This window comes from Triturus cristatus, chromosome 9 (assembly GCF_964204655.1).
Source record: "Triturus cristatus chromosome 9, aTriCri1.1, whole genome shotgun sequence".
Classification (NCBI taxonomy): domain Eukaryota; kingdom Metazoa; phylum Chordata; class Amphibia; order Caudata; family Salamandridae; genus Triturus; species Triturus cristatus.
In genome coordinates, this window is record NC_140592.1 from 655,262,513 (window position 1) to 655,282,690 (window position 20,178).

Sequence of the window (20,178 nt, forward strand, 5' to 3'; positions counted from 1 at the left end):
GGGTCGTGTGGACCTGAAAAACACTCCATTGACAGATCCCGATGGTACTTTGTATGTTGATGGTTCTTGCTTTAAATTGCCGAATGGCGATGTGACGACTGCGTATGCTGTGGTGACGTTGAGTACAGTCGTGGAAACTGCGAGATTGAATCAGAATTCAGCACAAGTGGCAGAGTTGATTGCATTGACAAGGGCATGTGTCTTGTCTAAGGGAAAGCGAGTGAATGTGTTTACCGACAGTCAGTACGCATTCGGCGTTGCGCACAGTTTTGGAAGACATCGCATGGGACGAAGATCCAACACGGGCAGCTCGTGAATGATCTTTTGGATGCACTTACATTGCCTAAACAAGTGGCGATTGTTAAATGTAGTGCACATCGGAAAGTGACGGATGATGTTGGTCGTGGTAATGCATTTGCGGATGAGATTGCTAAGGAAACGGCTAAGAATCTTACAACCCGAATGTACTTGACAAGTTCAGTGAGATGGCCGACGGAAACTGGTATGTGTGAAGACACTGTTGAGAGTGTGAAAGCAATTCAGAACGAGGCAACTGAAGCTGAAAAGATCAAGTGGAAAGAAAGTATGGGAAGGTTGGATATGCATGGATGTTGGGTTGACTTGACGGAACGTCAGAGGTGGATGTTACCAGATGCGTACGTATTAGCTGTCGTGACGATGGCTCATGGGTTGTCACATATTAGTGCAAAAGGGATATGTAAGTTCTTGTCCCCTATATGGAAGAATGAGGGTATTACTAAGTGTGCTGAGAGAGTGGTTAAGAATTGCATGGTGTGTTTGATGCACAATCCTGGCAAGGGCACCCCCACTCCACCTGGTCATTTTGCTCCCCCTGTTTGTCCCTTTGAGGTTATCCAACTGGACTTTATCCATATGGAGAGATGCAATAACTTGAAGTATGTTTTGGTTGTGGTTTGTGCGTTCTCTAGATGGATTGAGGCCTATCCTCTTAAGGATAATACTGCCCTGTCCACAGCGAAAATCCTGCTGAAGGAATACTTTTCTAGGTATGGAATGCCACGGATCGTGTGGTCGGATAATGGAAGTGAGTTTGTGGGAAGTGTGATGCAGAGTGTGTGTAAGGGCCTTGGAATCCGTCAAAAATTCCATAGCGCTAATCATCCTCAGGCAGCGGGTTTGGTTGAAGGGTACAATGGTACCCTGAAACTGAAACTTGCAAAAATACAAGCTACCACTGGTCTATCATGGCCTGATGCCTTGCCTCTGGCTCTCCTATCAACCAGGGAGACTGTACACTCTCGAGTAGGGCTTAGCCCATATGAGATTGTGTTCGGCCGCCCTGCGAACATTTGGGGAGTCCCGAGACCTAAGGCCTTTGATAGTCTTGAGTATCCAATGCTAATTGATTACCTTCATGATTTGACCACTAAACTACGGTTAATCCATCAACAGGTCTTTGAAGCTCTACCGGCGCACACAGAGGGTCCTGGACATCAGCTCCGGCCAGGCGATTGGGTCGTTACCCGAAATTTTGGTCGGAAACGTAACTTGGAGCCAAGATTCGTAGGACCCTTTCAAGTCTTGTTGACAACGAGGACTGCGGTTCGATTGGAGGGCAGGAAAAACTGGGTTCACGCCGGCCACACGAAAAAGGTACTGATCTCCTCACCAACAGACGGTTGGGTGAGAACTGGGATTGCGGCATCGGAAACTGAGACTCCTTTAAACTTTGTGCGGTTTAGTGACGCTCAACCTGTAGGAGATGATTTGTCGCTGCCAAACCCACTTGTGGAGTCATCCGTAGCAGGGAACCCAAGGTCCGACTCGTCGTTCACTTCATTGAACACTGTTGCGCCAGCTGAACAATTGTTTGTAGAGCAAACTCGACCTGGAAGAAGTCGATACTTTCTTCGTTCAAGGACTAATAAAAATTAGTCGTATATTTGATTTCCCTTTTTCTGGTGCTATGAACATTTTGGACAATTACATCCCTTCTTTTTTGAGTTTTTATGTGCTTTTCACTGCTAAGAGATTTGTATTAAAACTGAATGTTTTGAGGAAACCCTACCATCCGGGTTACCGTAGGGCCGTGCGGGTACTCCTTTCTGTTTAGCAGGTTTCTGACGCTAGGTCGGTTACTTTTGTCGATTCCTGGGAACCCCTGGGAATTGATAATCGCTACTCAGAACGAAGTGCGTCAAGTACGTCACGGACGGTTTGTAGAGGATGGCATTCTCTAAGCTGTTGGAAGTAGAAAGGATGTCGGCGCAGAAATCAGAGTTGCTTAGGGTCGTACGAACAAAATGTTTTCTGTTTCAGGTATTCCTACTGTTTCTGACTGTGTCTATGCTATTGGTGGGCGGAGTGTATTTTGGAATACAGTTGTTATTACCTTCTGTTTCACCTACTCTTTCTCCTAAACTAAGCTCCATCACCACTGTTTCACAACATTCTTTTCATCCCTTGCCTCAACACGAACAGGTTAGACGTGCGGAATTTATGAATAACTCCTTCGTTCAACTCCTACATCAGCATCAGTTGGTGATGAATACTACCAACTGTTGGGTGTGTGGGTTAATGCCACATACCATGGATAGGGGTATTCCGTATTTGGTCCTTCCTTACAGCTCCCAGGGTTCAGCTCGAGCATTTCAAACTATGTTTCGTAGTGCACTAGATTCCTACCCCAGTCGAGAGCCACGCTCTGTCAATTTTGGTCCCGGTCCGTACCACAAGCCTTTGGCGATAGCGATAGCGGATTTAGATAGAGATGTTTTTGATGCATCGCTTATCCCAGATGAAGAGGTGCAAGCCTATAAGGATCTGAGTGAGGCTGAGTACAGTGTTTTAGTGGGTGATAGACAGCTTAAGAGCTCGTCCCCAATATGGATTGTACCACACCTCGGTAATTTCTGCTTGAAAGGTTTGGGTCGAAATCCGAGAGCACAACTTGGGAACAGTGCTTGTACTGACACGTATGTCCTACCGATGCTCTCTTCCCCTGTTTTCCTGACTGCTAAGGGCACTTATTTCGTATGTTATGAACGCGCATATACATGGTTACCCCGTGATTTTTCGGGTACCTGTTATATTGCGAATCTTTTACCACCGACTTTCACAGTTGCCTCAGACTATCACAAGACTAGAGTTGTGAGAGGCGTTATTAGCAAAGAGGATACTGCCGGTCAAGAAGCAGGAGATTTCTTTAAGGGTTTCTTAGACTCATGACGTTGCAGAACCGGATGGTTCTAGATGTTGTTCTTGCAGATAGAGGTGGTGTGTGTAAAGTTGTCCATTCGAGTTGTTGCATTTTCATTCCTGACAATGCTCCAACTGTCTACCAAGCCATCTCAAAGTTGCACAAGATTTCCGAGTCCATACACGTGTACGAAGGTAATTGGACACTTCTAGGATGGTTTTGGGGTTGGAAGATTCTGATGATCGTAGGGGTTGTTGTAACGTTTCTATTCACGTGTTGTCTTTGTGTACAGTGTGGTCCTGCCTTATGTGGCCTTTGTGCTACAACGTGTATAAGACGGCCATCTGTTACCAAGGAGATGTTGATGAATAGAATGATGTTCCAGCAGCCGGTGAACGATCTGATGAATATTGAAATCGACTCCGATCTTGACTAGTGCTTGCCTACATGAGGGCAAAAGGAGCGTCTGAGGTTCCGTGTGAGACGGAATGACACTTTTTGAGTGGTGACGAATATGGATGAGTTTGGTGTCTACGAACCGCAAATGATGAGTATAGTGGGTGTACGCAGTTTCGCTACGCAACCACGTATGGTTCGTCTCATTTTTGGGTTTGTTCATCCAAACCCTCGGGTTCCATTTTAGATACGGCATCCATTTTGTTTCTTGCCCTCAAGTAGCCAGCGAACGGACGTTGTCCGCTTCGTGACCCTGGGACTCCCAAGCTTACACGAGGGACACGTGTTTCTTTGAGGGTGACTTTTACGATAAGGGAAATGACACGGCGAAGGCAGATGGCCCCGCTCGAGGCTCATCTTGCTGTGCTAGCCTATTGTTTCAGTCATGCATGCATTGGACACGAGGTCTTTGATCCTGTCATCAAGTTTCCCTTATTACTCCCAACACTCTTTTCTAACCTGTTGTGCATCTTTGTCCTTTCTTTGCATCTGTTTTTGTCCCCTCTCCTAATGTGTTTACGGTCAGAATGGAATGTGTTTTATTGCGGGGTAGATATGTTTTTACAGTTGGGAACCGGCAATGCTGCTGTAATTATGTTCCGGCCTCCTGAAACATGAACACGACTCTTTTGAAGTTTACTGTGGGAACTGAGTTGTAACCTTTGTTCGCCATACTGTGCAATGGCAAAAACGTGTATAAAAGGAGCGATCCACTTTTGCAATTTGAAGCAGTCTCCGAGAACCTACACGTTGTGTACTTATTGTGATTTCTGTATCCCTGCAGTAAATAAACGCTGATCTCTGACGTCGCTGGAAGTGTCCCGTGTCTCTGTGTTTTGTACGCCAGAACAGGTAACCCACGAAGGTTTCAGGTGTTGTCCCCTGGCACCGCTGGGTCTTAGAATAACCCAGTCCTTCACGCTTCAACGCGCCTCCCCCTCCCCCACCACAGAGCGCGTCTCGCGGCCACGCGTCTGGCTTGCTTTGATTTAAGCTTGTTAGCATTTGTGGCTTGCATGCTCATTGTGGCCGCTCTGGTTTCCTCTCCTCGCTTCAACCGCCCCCGCCACAGAGCACAAATGTACAGCAGGCAGGACCGCTGCGCCACAAAAACATCATGTGAATCACTCATTGTGGCCGCTCTGTTTTCCCCTCCTCGCTTCAACCGCCCCCGCCACAGAGCACACATGTACAGCAGGCAGGACCGCTGCACCGCAAAAACATCCTGTGACTCATGCTGCGCTTTAACTTTCACAATAGACGCTGCCTTTCCCTTAATGAGGCAGCAACGCGTCCTCAATCCTCACTGCTTCTCCCTCCCGCAGCATTCAGATCACATGCATGCACTTTATTTCTTGCAGACGCACTGCACGGTGGGCCTTTAGCTCCCAGTCCAGTAATCCTGCTCCATCATGGCCGCCGCCGTACTGTGTTTACTGACACTAAGCTGATGTGTCCGGTCCCTCTTTTCAGGTTTCTTCATCTTGCCGCTAATTAACTCCACATTGCAATCAGTAACCTTTGTTGCGCTGTTATTTATGTGTACTCTTCACTTTGGATGGCCGGAGCTTTCAGGATCACCACACCTTCCCGATATGGTCGCCGTATACTGTTGGGTTCATCGTGATCCGCCACGTTATCACGTGACCTTCCCCATGTTGTTAAAACCGAGCCCGCTTATGCACATGCTTGTAATAGCATTGTGTTACGTGCAGCCACGAGAGGAGCGTTTGAAGAATGTTTGGCGTACATTCAGGTTAGTCTCAGGACCTGGCTTCCTTTTTAGTTGTACCGATGCAGACGTTTTGGGAGTACGCTATGACCCTTAGTGTATTTCATCATTTTCGTTATAGGGGACCCGCATTTGTTGAAGTTCATTATCGTGCCTCGTGCTTAAGGTATCAGCTTTCTTCTGTTTATCACTTTCACTCGGCATATTCTGTCACTGCTTTGGTTGTTTAACGCTTAACTTCTTGTTTCAGGAGTTCGTAGCAAACTGTCTTTTCACAAGATACTGGCAGTTCATTATCGTACCTCGTGCATAAGGTATCAGCATTTTTTTGTTCATCACTTTCACTCGACATACTTTGTTACTGCTTCCGTTTTTTAATGCTTAACTCCTTGTTTCAGGCGTTCGTAGTACATTGTCATTTCGCAAGATACTGGCAGTTCTTTCTTTTTATTTTCAGTAAGTGCAAGGCTTTGGTAAGGTCCACATCTTGTGACGTTTGCAAGCACGTTTTTTCCCCATGGGTGTCGCCTCGTATCCATTGGCTTATTATCTTTATCACTTCACATCGTGGGTCGTCTAGGTTTGTTTTGTATGTCACTCATTCTCGTCGCTTGCTCATTTCACTGCTATTCTTCACCTTCTTTCTTGCATGCTGACTTGCATTTGGAAGAAAAATGTAAATACATTTGGTAGATAACAAATGTCCTTTTATTCTGCGTTCCCAGACTTTTGATAAACAAGCATTGGCATGGCCAATAGATCTTGCCTTTGGGACCTTATACGTGTTTAGTTATCCAGCATAATATCCTTGGTGCAACAACATCACCTGTTGCATGGCTAAACACTTATAAGGTCCCAAATGCGAGACCTATTTGGCTATGCCAATGCTTGTTTGTGTTTTATTGTGGATTGGTAAGTGGTGGGCGCAAGAATGAATACCAGTGGCTGGTAAGGAACTTTCGGCAATAAGCTAGATCTGACATTGTGGTTTGAGCTGCGCTGTTCCCATGAGGCACAGGGTTAAGACTGATTTGCATATAGCTGGGTCTGAACTGAGGTGGCGAAGTGAGCTAAATAATGATGATGGATTCAACCCAGATCTGTGACTAGGGGTGAGTGTCTGAAATGTTTCAGCGCTCCGTCCATCATCTTGTGTTTGCTTTGTTCGCCCTAAGTTGGCAGGTTATGCCCAGACGTGGGTCCCTTGCTCACTTTACCACTGGATTCATGCTAGCTTGGCTGATGAAGGGTGTTATCCAGAAACTGGTCCCAGGATGCTTGTTTCCAGTCTAGGGAAGAGATGGCTTGGCAGTTCGGGCTGGGCTGTTCCAATGAGGCACATGGTCAAGCCTGATTTGCATTTTGCTGGGTTTGAACTGGGGTGGCGAAGTGAGCTAAAGAATGATGATGATTCAACCCAGATCTGTGACTGGGGGTGAGTGTCTGAAAAGTTTCAGCGCTCTGTCCATCATCTACTTTGTTTGCCCTAAGTTGGCAGGGTATGCCCAGAAGTGGGTTGCTCACTTTGCCACTGGATTCAAGCTAGCCTGGCTAATGAGGGCTGTTAGCCCGAAACCGGTCCCAGGATGCTTGTTTGCGGTCCAGGGAAGACATGGCAAGACATGGCTTCGCAGTTCGGGCTGGACTGTTCCCAAGAGGCACAGGGTCAAGCCTGATTGGCATATAGCTGTGTCTGAACTGGGGTGGCGAAGTGAGCTAAATAATAATGATGGATTCAACCCAGATCTGTGACTGTGGGTGAGTGTCTGAAAAGTTTCAGTGCTCCGTCCATCATCTCAGTGTGTTTGCTTTGTACTTTTATTTACCACCTAACTCTAAATCAGGCACTGCGGCCCACATTACGAGTGCCTTTCAGCAGTATCGACAGATGGTATACCACTCTGGGACAGTCCCCCCTGGACATACACAATGCTCTCTTAACTCCCTGCAACCAGGGACGTGCTGGACACATAAGTGCGGTAAGAGGCAGCAAGTTTATTCCTAGCACTTAAGGTACCGTCTCTATGACCGTCAAACCTAGAATTATCCTTCCCATCAAGCACCACCACATTCTATTGTACAGTGGGGCCCACACAAATAAAATGTGCTAGAAGCCCCACCTCTCCCGTGGAACTTGGGCTGATAACTTGAAGGATGGTATTTCAATACTGGTATACCTCGAGGTTGAAACTCTATTACAGAATCAAACCATCCTATTTAGTGGGTCCGATCATGAGGCTTCTGGAGCGAGATACCACCGAGGACGATTATGCATTTTAGCAGGTGCTTTTCAAAGCACGTTTTCCCTCTGCTTTATGTGCCCACGTATTATTGCCTATATCAGGCCTGCAAGATTGTAATTGCAGGGTACATGAGTGGGAATACCGAGCTATGAACAGAAATCCTGGTCCCATATTCCTGAAAATGTTCACCCTTCGTATTGGGCAGCTCAGAATCCAGCCCTATGAGGGCAGAATGTTCTAACTGAGACAGAGTGAAGCAGAAAGACAAACATTTGAATGTGAGAGCAGAGAGGCTGCTTCAGTTATTATTGAAATTGAATACACCAGTCTTTATTGACACTCTGCAACTCCATTGTCTTCAATAGAGCATTTGACTTTCCAATGTTCTAAATTTCGGATGTATTGATTGAGGCCCAGAGGGATGTGCAATTGTCTGAACTGGGGTCATGTAGAATAGCTGTGGAACGTGCAGTTTTATGCAGCAGCCGGGATTCAAAGTGTGGGCTGTCATTGTGTTGCTGCCTAGAGACCTAATTTGAACAGCAGACACACTATTTAACATTTCAGACTGTTATGTTAGCCACAGTTGTAATCTTGTCTGTTATCTGCACGGCTTATTAGCAATGAGGCCAGGTTTAACACCAGATAATACCCAGAGAAGGTTTACATTTCACTTCATACAAATGTTTTATCTCCATGTAACGATCTCTCAGTAATCATTGCTCAGTGAAGACATGCACCTTCTCACGTGTCTGTGATCTGCCAAGACACATAAACCGACCACATGAAATATAGGCTGATCATATCTCCGCCGTGCTGTAGGTGGTAAGGCAGCCCAGGGTTTTAGTGTCGAGTGACAGTTTTAAAACATGTCTCCACTGTGCTGCAGTGTATCAGAAACTAACCACCTGCCAGTGACGCCTACTTTCTACACTTTTTTAAGTCTGGTCTTCAGACGGCTTTGGCTGTCATGCCAGACTATAGTTTTCTCATAAAAATCATACATAATATTAATTCACACAGGGGCTGTAGGCAGCGGGTTGCATCCATTGCTCTGTTAATGCACATGTTGCTTCCGCCCGCCTCAGCATACAGCATGGGGCAGTGGGTCAGCTCACTTAACCATCTGGCTGTCATTACTTTGAGTGTCTTAGAAACCTTACACATTTTTTCCCGCAGTTTCTTTCTCTTTAGCTGGAAAGTCGGTTAAAATTGTGCTTTTTATTGTGTTTATTTTTTATATTAACTTTAATTACCAGCTATTTGTTTTACCTTCACTTCTTTTTAAAGTTTGAAGTGTTTATGTGGCATTGTAACGTTGTTGCTGCCGGCTGTTGGAGTACTTGTTCAGATGGCGATTTATTCTACTCTCCTCCACAATAATTATAATAATAATAATAATAATTTTAAAAAAATGCATGGTGCAGCTGAAAGGCTTATTTGAAAAACTTCCCTGATTAAAGAGTTTCATCGATGAATACTATTTAAATATAACAATGGGATTATATGCAAAAAAGCGGCACTTTTAGGTGACAGCAAATTTTATTGTTTGTTTTTTGAGTCATCTGCTCGCAATGAAAGCTAAAAAATAATTAAATAACCAAGACACCAGCTTGTCAAGGCCACACATATATGCTTTGCAAATGCTTGTTCGGGATTGTAGCTTAATAAGAGCAGCTCCCCAACATCAGTTGGGCAACTAATGTGCTTTTCCCTATGTAAATATGCAGAGTTTTTCAGTTATGTCCTCAAGAGTAGTAAGTTTGTCTGGTAGCAGAATATCGTAATGTTTCATTTGGGTGAAAGATGGCCCGGTATTTACAGTGAGGTGCGACACAACCAGTGATTTCCACTGTAGCACAAAGGGCTATCTATAATAATGAAATGCAGTTCTAATCACTAACTTCTGCCCCCATCTGATTTCTCTAAGTATGTTGACTGGCAAATGAGAATTTCAGTGGCTGGTCTAATGGATGTCAGTATGGCTGATGTTGCTCCTCTGAGGGCACACCATTCAAAGACCTCCACTCTAGCTTAATGAGATCTCCCCATCCTTGTATCCCCTCTAAGTACTTCTGTAGGCTGTAAACCTGCGCAGGGGGTTGTTGGCTGTTCTAAGGATCACATTAGCTAACAAGGAATACATCAGGGGATTTGGGGTTGTTCGCAGCTGTGAGGATTTTTGGACATAGGCCACAAATTCTCTATATATGCTATGAGCAAGATGGTCTACATCAAGGATCTCAATAACACTTTGATTTCAATAGCAAGTCAAGAGGTTCAACCAGAGTCCAACCAGCTAATCCCAGATACCTGGGTTCACAGAAATCCATTTTGGTGAATGGGTGGCACTGGAGAAAATACAGATTACCTCTGAATGAGATCTGTGGCTGATTTACACTAAGTGTCCTGGGGTCTAATATGTGTTTGCTCTTGCTTTCTCAATCCCCAGGGCACTTTGTTATTAAGGAAGGGGCTGCAGGTGTTTGTGGGGCACATATTCTAATACAGATTCCACCAGTGCAACGTGGGCACCACCGCGATCTCAAGCATGCATTCCCTCATGTATATGGAGGCGTGGACCCATGCAAATGAGAAATAAATTTTCCTCTGTGCGTTACAACAGATGCATGTACTGATGCAAAGGAGCTGTTTGGGGCACACTTACTATGTACCACATTGAAGTTGCATACAGTTAGTGTGACCCTTAAGGTCTCGCTTCGAAAGAGGGTAAAGGGAATCCCATGGTTGAGTTAGAATTGAAATGTGTTGGGGTCACATCACTCATGCTTTACATTGTATTATTTCAGCATTTATATAGCTATTTCATAATAACATTTATTGCATAGATATGTAACCAATCCCTGCAAATACTGTGAGATTAAGTTAGCATCTGTACAACAGCCTCCAATTCGCTCTATGATTGAAACTAAGCTTTTGTCTCATGTTGCTTACCTCAGCAGAAAGCTGCTGGGATACATTTGCATCTCCAAGGTTAGGCCTCACTGAAGCATGAGGAAGTTGCTTGTTAACGCATATCTTTCCCTGAGATAGAGGGTGCTCCCACTATTCCAGCTGCAAACACAGACTGGATGACCTCACCAGAGAGATAGTGTGTGCATGGTCTCAGATTCTTAGCTTCTCATTCTGTGCCTCCCTTTTGTCCAGTGTTTGCCAAAGCTGTATTTTTCCATAAAAGGTGGGTCTTTGTGGGCTCTGCAACATACATAATGTAACTTTATGCTTGTGAGAGTCAGTCCCTTGTCAGCCATCATAGGAGGCTGGTCAGAATGGACTCAACTGCAGTGTACTTTGTGAATAAACCAGTTAGATTGCATTCTCTATTGTGTCATCGACTCTTCATTTTCTTGGAAGGCTTGTGAAGGTCGACAGTGACCCGAGTGACCCTAGTTGGGTCACTTTCTTCAGTTGGCACCTGAACAGGGACTCCACCAGGTGACCCATCCTGCCCGTAGTCGGGCTGTGGGGTCGGGATTGCGTCCGGTCAGATGGGTGGATCGGGGATCCCCATATGATAGAGCCTGGTTCAGTCACTGCCCCGCATGTCTGATCGGGCAGCTCCTCGTCTAGTGGTCATCTTGGCTGGGGTCGGCAGTGGAGAATAATCTTGTTTGACCTGTGTGCACCAGGTGAGTTCCTCTTGATTCTAGGTAAATGCGGCGCTGTCTTGTTTAACTTGGTAGGTCCATGAACTCTTGAGGTACAGAGTGTTTGCAAACGCTTTGTCAGACCACCTGTTGAATTCGGTTTACTCTTGAAAAGGCCTGGGGCTAGAGCCTGTCTACTTGTCTTGGTACAGTCTTCAGACTGCCTGGTGCAGTCTCCGGACTGCCTTGTCTTGGTACAGTCTTCGGACTGTCTGGTGCAGTCTGAGGACTGTCTTGTCTTGGTGCAGTCTGAGGAATGACTTGTGGTTTCCTTTGCTTGACACGGTCTGAGGATCACCTTTGGAACAAGCACTTGAATCTGCTTGTGAATATGGTGCACCGTCAGTTTGTTTTTGGTACAGTCTGAGGACTGCCTTTTTCGAAAAATACTTGCAATTCCTTTGCCAGGCAAAATAATGAATTTGGGCCCTTTCTTGAAAAAGCCTGGAATGAGCTTAATTTGTTCTCTTGCTGTCATTGTTGCTTTGTAGATGCCCATTGGAAGAAGATCAGCCGGAGTCTCTTTTTAAAGAAAAAGAAAGGAATATAGTAATAATATATATAAATATATATATGTTTGTTTTTGCCTAGAAAGAGTGGTTTGAGAAAGGATGAGGGAATGTTTTATGGGGGGAGAATGTGAAATAAGACAGTTAAAGAGCATGATGTAATTATAAAACAAAAAAAAGAGAACAGCAGGGGTGCGCAGATGGCGCCCAGATCTCACATTTAGCTTTGGACATTGCAAAATGACGAAAGCTGTTTTGAGCAACAGACATGAAGTTGCAGTTGAAAAGTGGCATGCAAGTAAAAATGAATGAATGAGCCCTGCTCAGATGCTGATGCTTTTAGTCTGATGGGTAGTGTAAGGAATGCTCAAGTAATAAATTCATGATTGATTAGAGTGAGTGTGTTTAATTTGGATTGGACCTCGCAATATAACCTGTATTTAATTTGGAAAAGGTGTTTCAAGCATTTCAGGCAGCGCACATTTATGCTGAATAAAAAGGATTTTCAAAGTTGAAACACACAGTTCGTGATTCAGTTACTGCGGCTTTTGGCCTTGAAATAAGGAACTGAATTTTCTCCCTGTTCCTCCCATCTTCATGAAAAGACCTTTCTTATAATTTATGTTTGTGGCTAACTTTTGTCAGTTTGCAGTTTGTTTAAAACATAGGTTACTTCACTTCCTAACATAGAGTGTAAACTGCAAAGCACACATTTTACTTCTTGATTATTATAATCTGTATTCTCTGTTTCTGCATGATTAATACTTTTTGTTGGATTATTAGTTGCTAGCTGTGTTGTGGGGGCTTTTCATTATTTTGTTTAGTAGGACGATTGCAGAATATACAGCCTTCTTTTCCTTTGCATTCTGCGGACAGGGAAAAAGGTGGGGGGTTGGGCAGCTTCTGAGCACAAGCACAGAGAGACTGCTGTGATACGAAGTGCGGAATGAGGACAGAATTAGATGTTAGCAGTCTAAGTTTTCTGTTTTGACTAACAGGCTTTGTAAAGGTTTAATTTGTCCTATGCATTTATTTCTCTTCATGGGAGATTTAGCAATTATTAAAAATTGATCTAGCTATATGTTGAACACACCTTTGCATTATATTTCACGAGTACTTTCAGAGTCCTGACTGTCTCTTATGTCTCATTTTCCATAGAAAACAGGCTTTTCTTCCTTTATGGGGTACTTTGTGTACAATATGCTTTGTGAGAGCCTGGATGAGCTGTTGTTTCTATTTCTGCTGTTTCTGCTCCTGCCATGTTGCCCAAGCTGTGTAGGCTATGGCACATATTCCTTTGTCCCCGCCATTTGTGGCCATTATAACTGTTAGTACCCCTGACTCGCATATTGCCGCAGCATCCTTTTTTTCGCTAACGCGCATACTTGTGGCATGGCAAGCAGTGCTGATAATGTCTGTTATTTCTTTCCACTGTGGTTTTTCATACCCTGATATTAGTGAGTACTGGGACACAGGTATGTGGATTTGAGGATAGAGACTGGATGGAATTGGAGAAACGTGTGGGCCCGTACGTGTGATCTGAAGTGGGAAAAGTAGAGAGTAATAGCTAATGAAGGTGCTCAGTGAGTTCGTGTGGAAGGTGTGTGGAATGTGAGAAAAATTATGAGCCTTTTGGGCAACAGCTTGTCTTTAGGAATATTGTTTGGTTTCTAGGAGCAGTGTTTTCAAAAATGCTGCTCCGCAGATTTTGTGCGATCTCAATGGGGATACTTATTTTGCTCGGCCGCATTGTCATGCCTTTGGGTTCTCTCATTCCACCCAGGAAAGGGATGGGGTAAGTCAACGGCTTGTCGCCAGAAGACAGATGGAAGTGTGTCTGATGTTTCTTTTACTTCACTTGAAGGTGTTCTTAGATTATACTATAGTGGGCAGGAGTTGCCTCCTGAACGGGGATTTGATTGTTTGTCCATAAATTCGTTACTAATGTGTTTTCTGAAATAGCAGCCTGGTTGTAGACATTTGAGAGTACTTAGTCTACTTGCCCCCCCCTGAGTTTTGCAGATGCGCCATTCACTTTATCGGCAACAGGCGATGCAGAGTTGGGATTGTTACAGATATCGCTGGTTTTGATCTAAGCTATAGACAATGCTATCTTGCCTCGTATCCCTTACTATTGGATACAATGAGTGGGGCTGTGAGCCTTGTTGTGTATGATTAGGATTTGGTTGAGAAAGGTGTTGGTGAGGAGAAGACTGTTACATTGAAATAGCCCCATTATTTTGATTGTGTCTACAATTTTGCGACTGATTGGTGTGAAGCTCATGAAATGTGGTTTTCCAACCTCCTGCTGTTCTAGCCAGTGCTATGCTTCTGCTAATGGTTCTTTCTGCTGCTCAATATTTTTCAATCACTGATCTAAAATACATTCTTTGGCGGTACTACTTATTTCAAAAATAGGTCTTTGCCCGGATTCACATTGACTGGTAGGAGTCCTAGGCTCTGCTGTGCTTCTTAGGACTGTGCAGAAAGACAGAGCAGCTATAAAAATGTTTAAAAAGGGTAGTTACTTGCTCATCGTTTCAGACACAAAGCTAAGTTGTAGGGACAGTACAGTTAAATAGTGTTAGACCTGGCATCCTTGGCATGGTTTTCCCTGACTTTTTGCCTCTGCCTCCTATGTTTTTGATGCTGTGCTGGATTTTGTTTTTGCTGGCTTAGATGCTCTGGGCACTTTGCCACTGCTGATCAGTGTCACAGTGCAAGTGCTCCCTGTGTAACTTGATATTGTGCTTGGTTCTCCCTTATCGGCATATTTGTTTTCCAGTAGATCCCTCGTGAAGTGCAGTGAGTGTGCCAGGGCTGGTAAATCAAATGCTACCAGTGGGCATGCAGCGCTGATTGTGCCACCCACACGAGTAGCCCCGAAAAGATGTCTCAGGCCTGCCATCACAGGGCCTGCCCGCAGTTTGAATATAGGACACCCCTATGGTAGGCCCAAGGTACCCCCCGGGGCAGGGTGCAGTGTATGTGAAAAGTAAGACGTGTACTGGTGTGAGTAATGTGTCCTGATGGTTAAATACTGCCAATTTCATTTTTTTTTTTTTACTATTGAAAGCCTATCTTGTCCATAGGATAGAATGGGGAATGCTTTAAAATATTTTACAAGCATATCTTCCCATAGGGATAAGATGAACATTGGGGTCTGGTATCCCTGAACTCAGAATTTGATAACACATCTTTTAGTAAGGTTGGTTTTTAAAGTCTGTGTTTGAAAATAGCACGTTTAGAAAGTGGCTATTTTCATGCTCAACCTTTCTGTGTGCCTCTGCCTGTTTGTGGATTGACTGTCTGGTTTCAGTGTGACAGAGACCGAGGATGTGCATTTGGTGTGGTACAAATAATTTACACATTGCCTTTGGGATAAGCCTGGCTGTTCGTGCCAAGCTACCAAGGGGGTGAGCAGGGGCTATCTAAAGTGTGTATCCCCCTTGCTCTGACTGGAAGGAAGGGTCCCTGTTTGGATAAAGGTACCTACCTCAGCCAACTGGAGACCCCTAGACCCCTATTTCTAACAAATAGTTAATGCATTTAGATTTGAATGGACAGGGAGTAGGCTTTTAAAAGGGGAAGTATTGTCGACAGGAGGTTTCCTAATTAGGTCACCAACTGCCGAATGGGGGTAGGAGATTAGCTCCTTGGCGGACTAACACATTAAATGAGGTGCATGGGGTGCATGAGGTGCATGAGCCTTTACCCTGAAAGCCTGAAACAGTCTTTTGGGCAACTAACACTTGGGCAACTAACAAACTGCTCTTTCTTTGGCTTCTTGGCTTGGTACATATATTGTTGCGTGCTGATTTGTGTTGTAAGTACACAAGACGGATTGTTGTGCACTTTCTGTCTTTGTTGCTACCTCAGGAGCCCTCTAGAGCTGTCTAGGGGACGATCATGACGGTGGCTGTCTCCATAAGACAATCGATTGGACTCGTTTTAGCCACTGATCTTACAGTTATGTTACTCCATGCTGTGAACATGCCCTTGAATAAACAGAGACACAGTGCCTCACCAGTGCATGTCTAACGGGCTATAAATTAGCATTGATAGCCAAAAATGTCATGATTAAAAGGTGTGTCACCTTGAAGTCAGCCATGTTACTGCCCCTCCTTTCTGCCAAATGATGGGCTTGAAAAGGAAAAGGAGGTGAAAGATGGGTAGACTAGACTGATGTTCCCTTATCTGATCCTTAAGGGGAACTATAGATTGATGGCTCTTGTTTAAATTCCCAGGTGGCACCACCACTATTGCTCATGTTGCCACAACACTACATACAGTCGCAGAGACATCACAAGTCCCTTATTAGTTAGCCTGAGTAACTGGTTGTGAATTGTGAGTAAGTGTAGTGCCCACCAGAAAGTAACTGATGATGTGGGAAGGAATAATGTGTTTTCAGATCAGACAGCTAAGGAAAATGACCAAGATGAAATGAAAAGATTGTTCGTAGCAGGCCCTGCTGGGTGGGTACCGGAAGTCACAATGTGTACGTTGAAAGTAGGGCACATTTGAATGGATGAGGGATGGTGACTTAAATGGCTAGGGAAGAAAAAAAGAAAGTTAAATGTTGATGTATTTCCCGTGGTTATGATGAGACATTGCCTAGCCTTTGTACTGTATGGTGTGCATCACGCACAAAACTAGGAAGGGTACCTGTATGTCCCCGGTAATTTCGCACCACACATTTTCTCTTTCTGATGTTCTTCAGATGGATAATATAGGAATAGATGGATGTAATAATTCAAAGGATGTCATTATTATTTTTTTAAAGACTTTAGTAAATGGATTGAGTCTTACCGCACTACTTAGTGTTGAGAAAAAGAAAGATTTTATTAAGTTTTATCCTTGCCAGTTAACCGAAAGTTTGCATTCGATCCACTAATAGGTCCAGAATGCCCTGCAGTCACAACAGAGGGGCCCAGACTTGATGCACTGCCTAGCTGCTTGTTATGGAACATCCATATGCATACGACTGAGGTGAAGCTACAGAGCAAAGAGATGCTGGACGAGGCAGTACCACCGAAAAACAAAAGAAAGAGGGGCTATGTAGGAGTCCCAGCCTGTTGGTCCATCTGTGCTTGAGTCCCAGCACATTGAGCCCCAGCCTGTGGGCTCGCCTTTGTTCGAGCCTCTGCCCCTTGATCATCTTGAGTCTGACCCCCTTTTTCTTGATCCCTCTGTGCCTGGAGTGTTGAGGTATAATTTGCACCCCCACAGGAGGAACAGTGCAGATTAGTAGGGATGGACTGTATTGCTGAAGAATAGGGTTCATGTACCCTTGCCGTGGTAAAAACAATAGTGTAAGGAAAGGGAAATAGGTGCATTGTTTGGACAGTCTACGAACAGGGCAAATGGACTGTGATTCTAAGGAAAGAAATACCTTTCCCTGTAACGTGGGATCTGGATCCGAGCTAGATGAACAGCTCTGCCGGTGCTCAACTGCGCCTACCCCTAATTAATTAGATGGACGCTGGGAACTTTGTCACATTTCCTTGCTTTATCCCTATTGGCTCCATTGCATGTTCTTTCCTCTGAACACGTTTGATACTTTGGCTCATCACAGTGGGAAGCACAGGACGGCATACACTGATAATTCAATTGTTTCGATTGGTGCACATTCAATTCCTTTTCTCCTGTTCCATATATGACACTTATTGATTTTCGCACGTACATTGGGAAGATGTCTATAATGATAGTTAATATGGCAGTTTGTTTTGTATTGAGGGGGTGTGGGAGACTAAGATGGGTAGGAGCACATGTGACTTCACTTATAGCTTGCTTGACAACAACTCTGCCTTGGATCTTACTTCATAATGTTTACTTTCACATTTATGTTTTGCCTGTCTATGTATCATACATTCTATTAGCTACCACGTGAAAGTATGTTTCTGCCCTGAGCCAAAAGGGTTGCTGACATGAGGAATATGTCCCTGTATACCCTGTCTCCTAGCCTATTGTGCCTGCTGTGTATCAATGCTGACACCACACGTGTTTAGCCTCATAGAGTATTTAGTTCTGACGGATAGTTCATAAGTTAGCAATAGTAGCCTGTGATTGACCAGTTTTGTATTACCTTTAGAATTGTAAAGACCTTTACCTGATAGCAAGAATAAAGTCGTTAGTGTTAGCTCATAAATGCTAAAAGGAGGGTCTGTTCGCATTGAAATGTGTTGTGGTCACATCACTCATGCTTTACATTGTATTATGTTTGCATTTATGTAGCTATTTCATAATAATATTTATTGCATACATATTTAACCAATCCCTGCAAATACTGTGAGATTAAGTTAGCATCTGTGCTGCCATTTTCTCTCATACAGCCTTCATTACGCTCTATGATTGAAACTAAGCTTTTGTCTCATGTTGCTTACCTCAGCAGAAAGCTGCTGAGATGCATTTGCATCTCCAAGGTTAGTCCTCACTGAAGCATGAGAAAGTTGCTTGTTAATGCATACCTTTCCCTGACATAGAGGGTGCTCCCACTATTCCAGCTGCAAGCACAGACTGTATGACCTCGCCAGAGAGATAGTGTGTGCCCGGTCTCAGACTCTTCGCTCATCCTTCTGTGCCTACCTTTTGTTCAGTGTTTACCCAAGCTGTATTTTTCCATAATGGGTGGGTCTTTGTGGGCTATGCAAAATACATAATGTAACTTTATGCTTGTTAGAGTCAGTCCCCCGTCAGTCATCATAGGAGCATGGAAGGCTGGTCAGACTGGACTCCACTGCAGTGTACTTTGTGAATAAACCAGTTAGATTGCATTTTCTACTGCGTCATCAACTCTTCATTTTCTTGGAAGGCTAGTGGAGGTTGAGAGTGACCTGGGTGACCCTAGTTGGGTCACTTCCTTCAGATGTCCTAAAGATCCCTCTGCTGGTGGGCTCAATCCCTCACTACACTGGCCTGCAGGGGGGTCAAATATTTGTAAAACAGCACACTGTACCAGTTTGTGCACAGACTTAAGTGTGTGCTGCGGCACAGACTGGGACAGTACTCGGAATCCATAATATAATCTTATGGATTTTGTGTGTTTCACTTACATCCTTTAGGTAACTGGCTAAACCATTCAGTGGAAAACAAGGTGGATTCCGTGGTATGTTGTGGCAGATGCACTCCAAAAAATATCAAAACAGATCTCCATTGTCTGCATTAGCAGAGAAGGATTGATTAGGGGGCCACAGTAGGGGGTGACAGCCAACCAATGTTTCCCTCCTATTTTTCCGAGCAACCCTGTACTTAGGAAATTGCCTAGAGGAGTGGCAACTACTCTTGCTGACTGTGGAGTGTGTCGATGTCATCCATTCACCAGCATGGGTGTCACATCTGAACGCACTTTCATATTCACGGACAATGAAAGATCTTGCTTTCCACACTAAATTGCAGAGATGGTTATGTCTGGTGATGAATTTCTTCATGTCAGAAAATGCTCAGCACTTTATCTTGTCGAACAGTCTCTTGGCAAGCACTAATTTTTTTACATTTATTTTATTGATTTTCTTAAAACATTCAACTGCAAGACACAGCAAAGCAATGTTACATTACAGACAGTACACTTTGTTAGCAGGTGACCATTGGCATCAATGTCGAACAGTACAGACATCCGAAATATCCGATTATGAGCCTAACACCACCATAGGCTACGCTCCCCACTGGGTGGATCTACAAACAGTCATTCCATCTGAGACTATGTAAAGTTGAAACAGATAACATATGCATTCAAAATATAAGTACTGTGGACTTCAACTCATTTGTTGGACTCTGCATGACATGAATCTAGTGTGTCATCGTTATTGACAGAAGAAGTTTGCTGGTAAGTATTGTATAATTCCCAGACGTTTTTGGGTCTATTGCGTGGGGAGATTAGCTCGCAGAAAAGTTCTGTCTGCATGCTGCAATATGTCATGTCCCCTTTCCACTGCGAGAGTGTGGGTAGTGGTCCGCGAGACCAATAAATCGCCACCCTGCGGTTAGCCATCAGCATTCCTATGTCAATTAAGCGGCGACCCCCTTTAGGTATTGGCTTGGAATAGCCCAATAATGCCAGCACTGAGTCAGGCTCCAGACTTAATTCATTAAAAAGAGATACCCAAAATGCCGCAATGCCAGGAAATGCCCAGGCTAGATGGAGGAAGTCAGCCAATTGCACATGGCAGTGGTCGCATGCCCCACTATCACGCAACCCATATCTATGCAGCCTGTTAGGGATGTAATACACCCGATTTAGGTATTTAAGGTGTACCAGTCTTTGTCTACCGTTAAGTGAGATACGCTTAGTGCTGGTGCAGCAGTAGGTCCGCATGGTATCATCTATTTCGATAGTCAGATCTCGCTGCCATGCTAAGCGGGCTTTAGTGTAGTGATTTGTTCTGTATGTCAT

At 44.3% G+C, this 20,178-nt stretch overlaps 1 long non-coding RNA gene across 1 annotated transcript; it reads left to right on the forward strand.

Moving 5' to 3' along the window:
• The first annotated feature begins 5,276 nt into the window (after positions 1-5,276).
• On the forward strand, positions 5,277-18,541 carry LOC146798448 (uncharacterized). Its single transcript, XR_014969164.1, has 5 exons — positions 5,277-5,393; positions 5,491-5,535; positions 5,620-5,683; positions 5,768-5,825; positions 16,687-18,541. It is a non-coding gene; the product is annotated as an uncharacterized LOC146798448 (long non-coding RNA).
• The last annotated feature ends 1,637 nt before the right edge of the window (positions 18,542-20,178 follow it).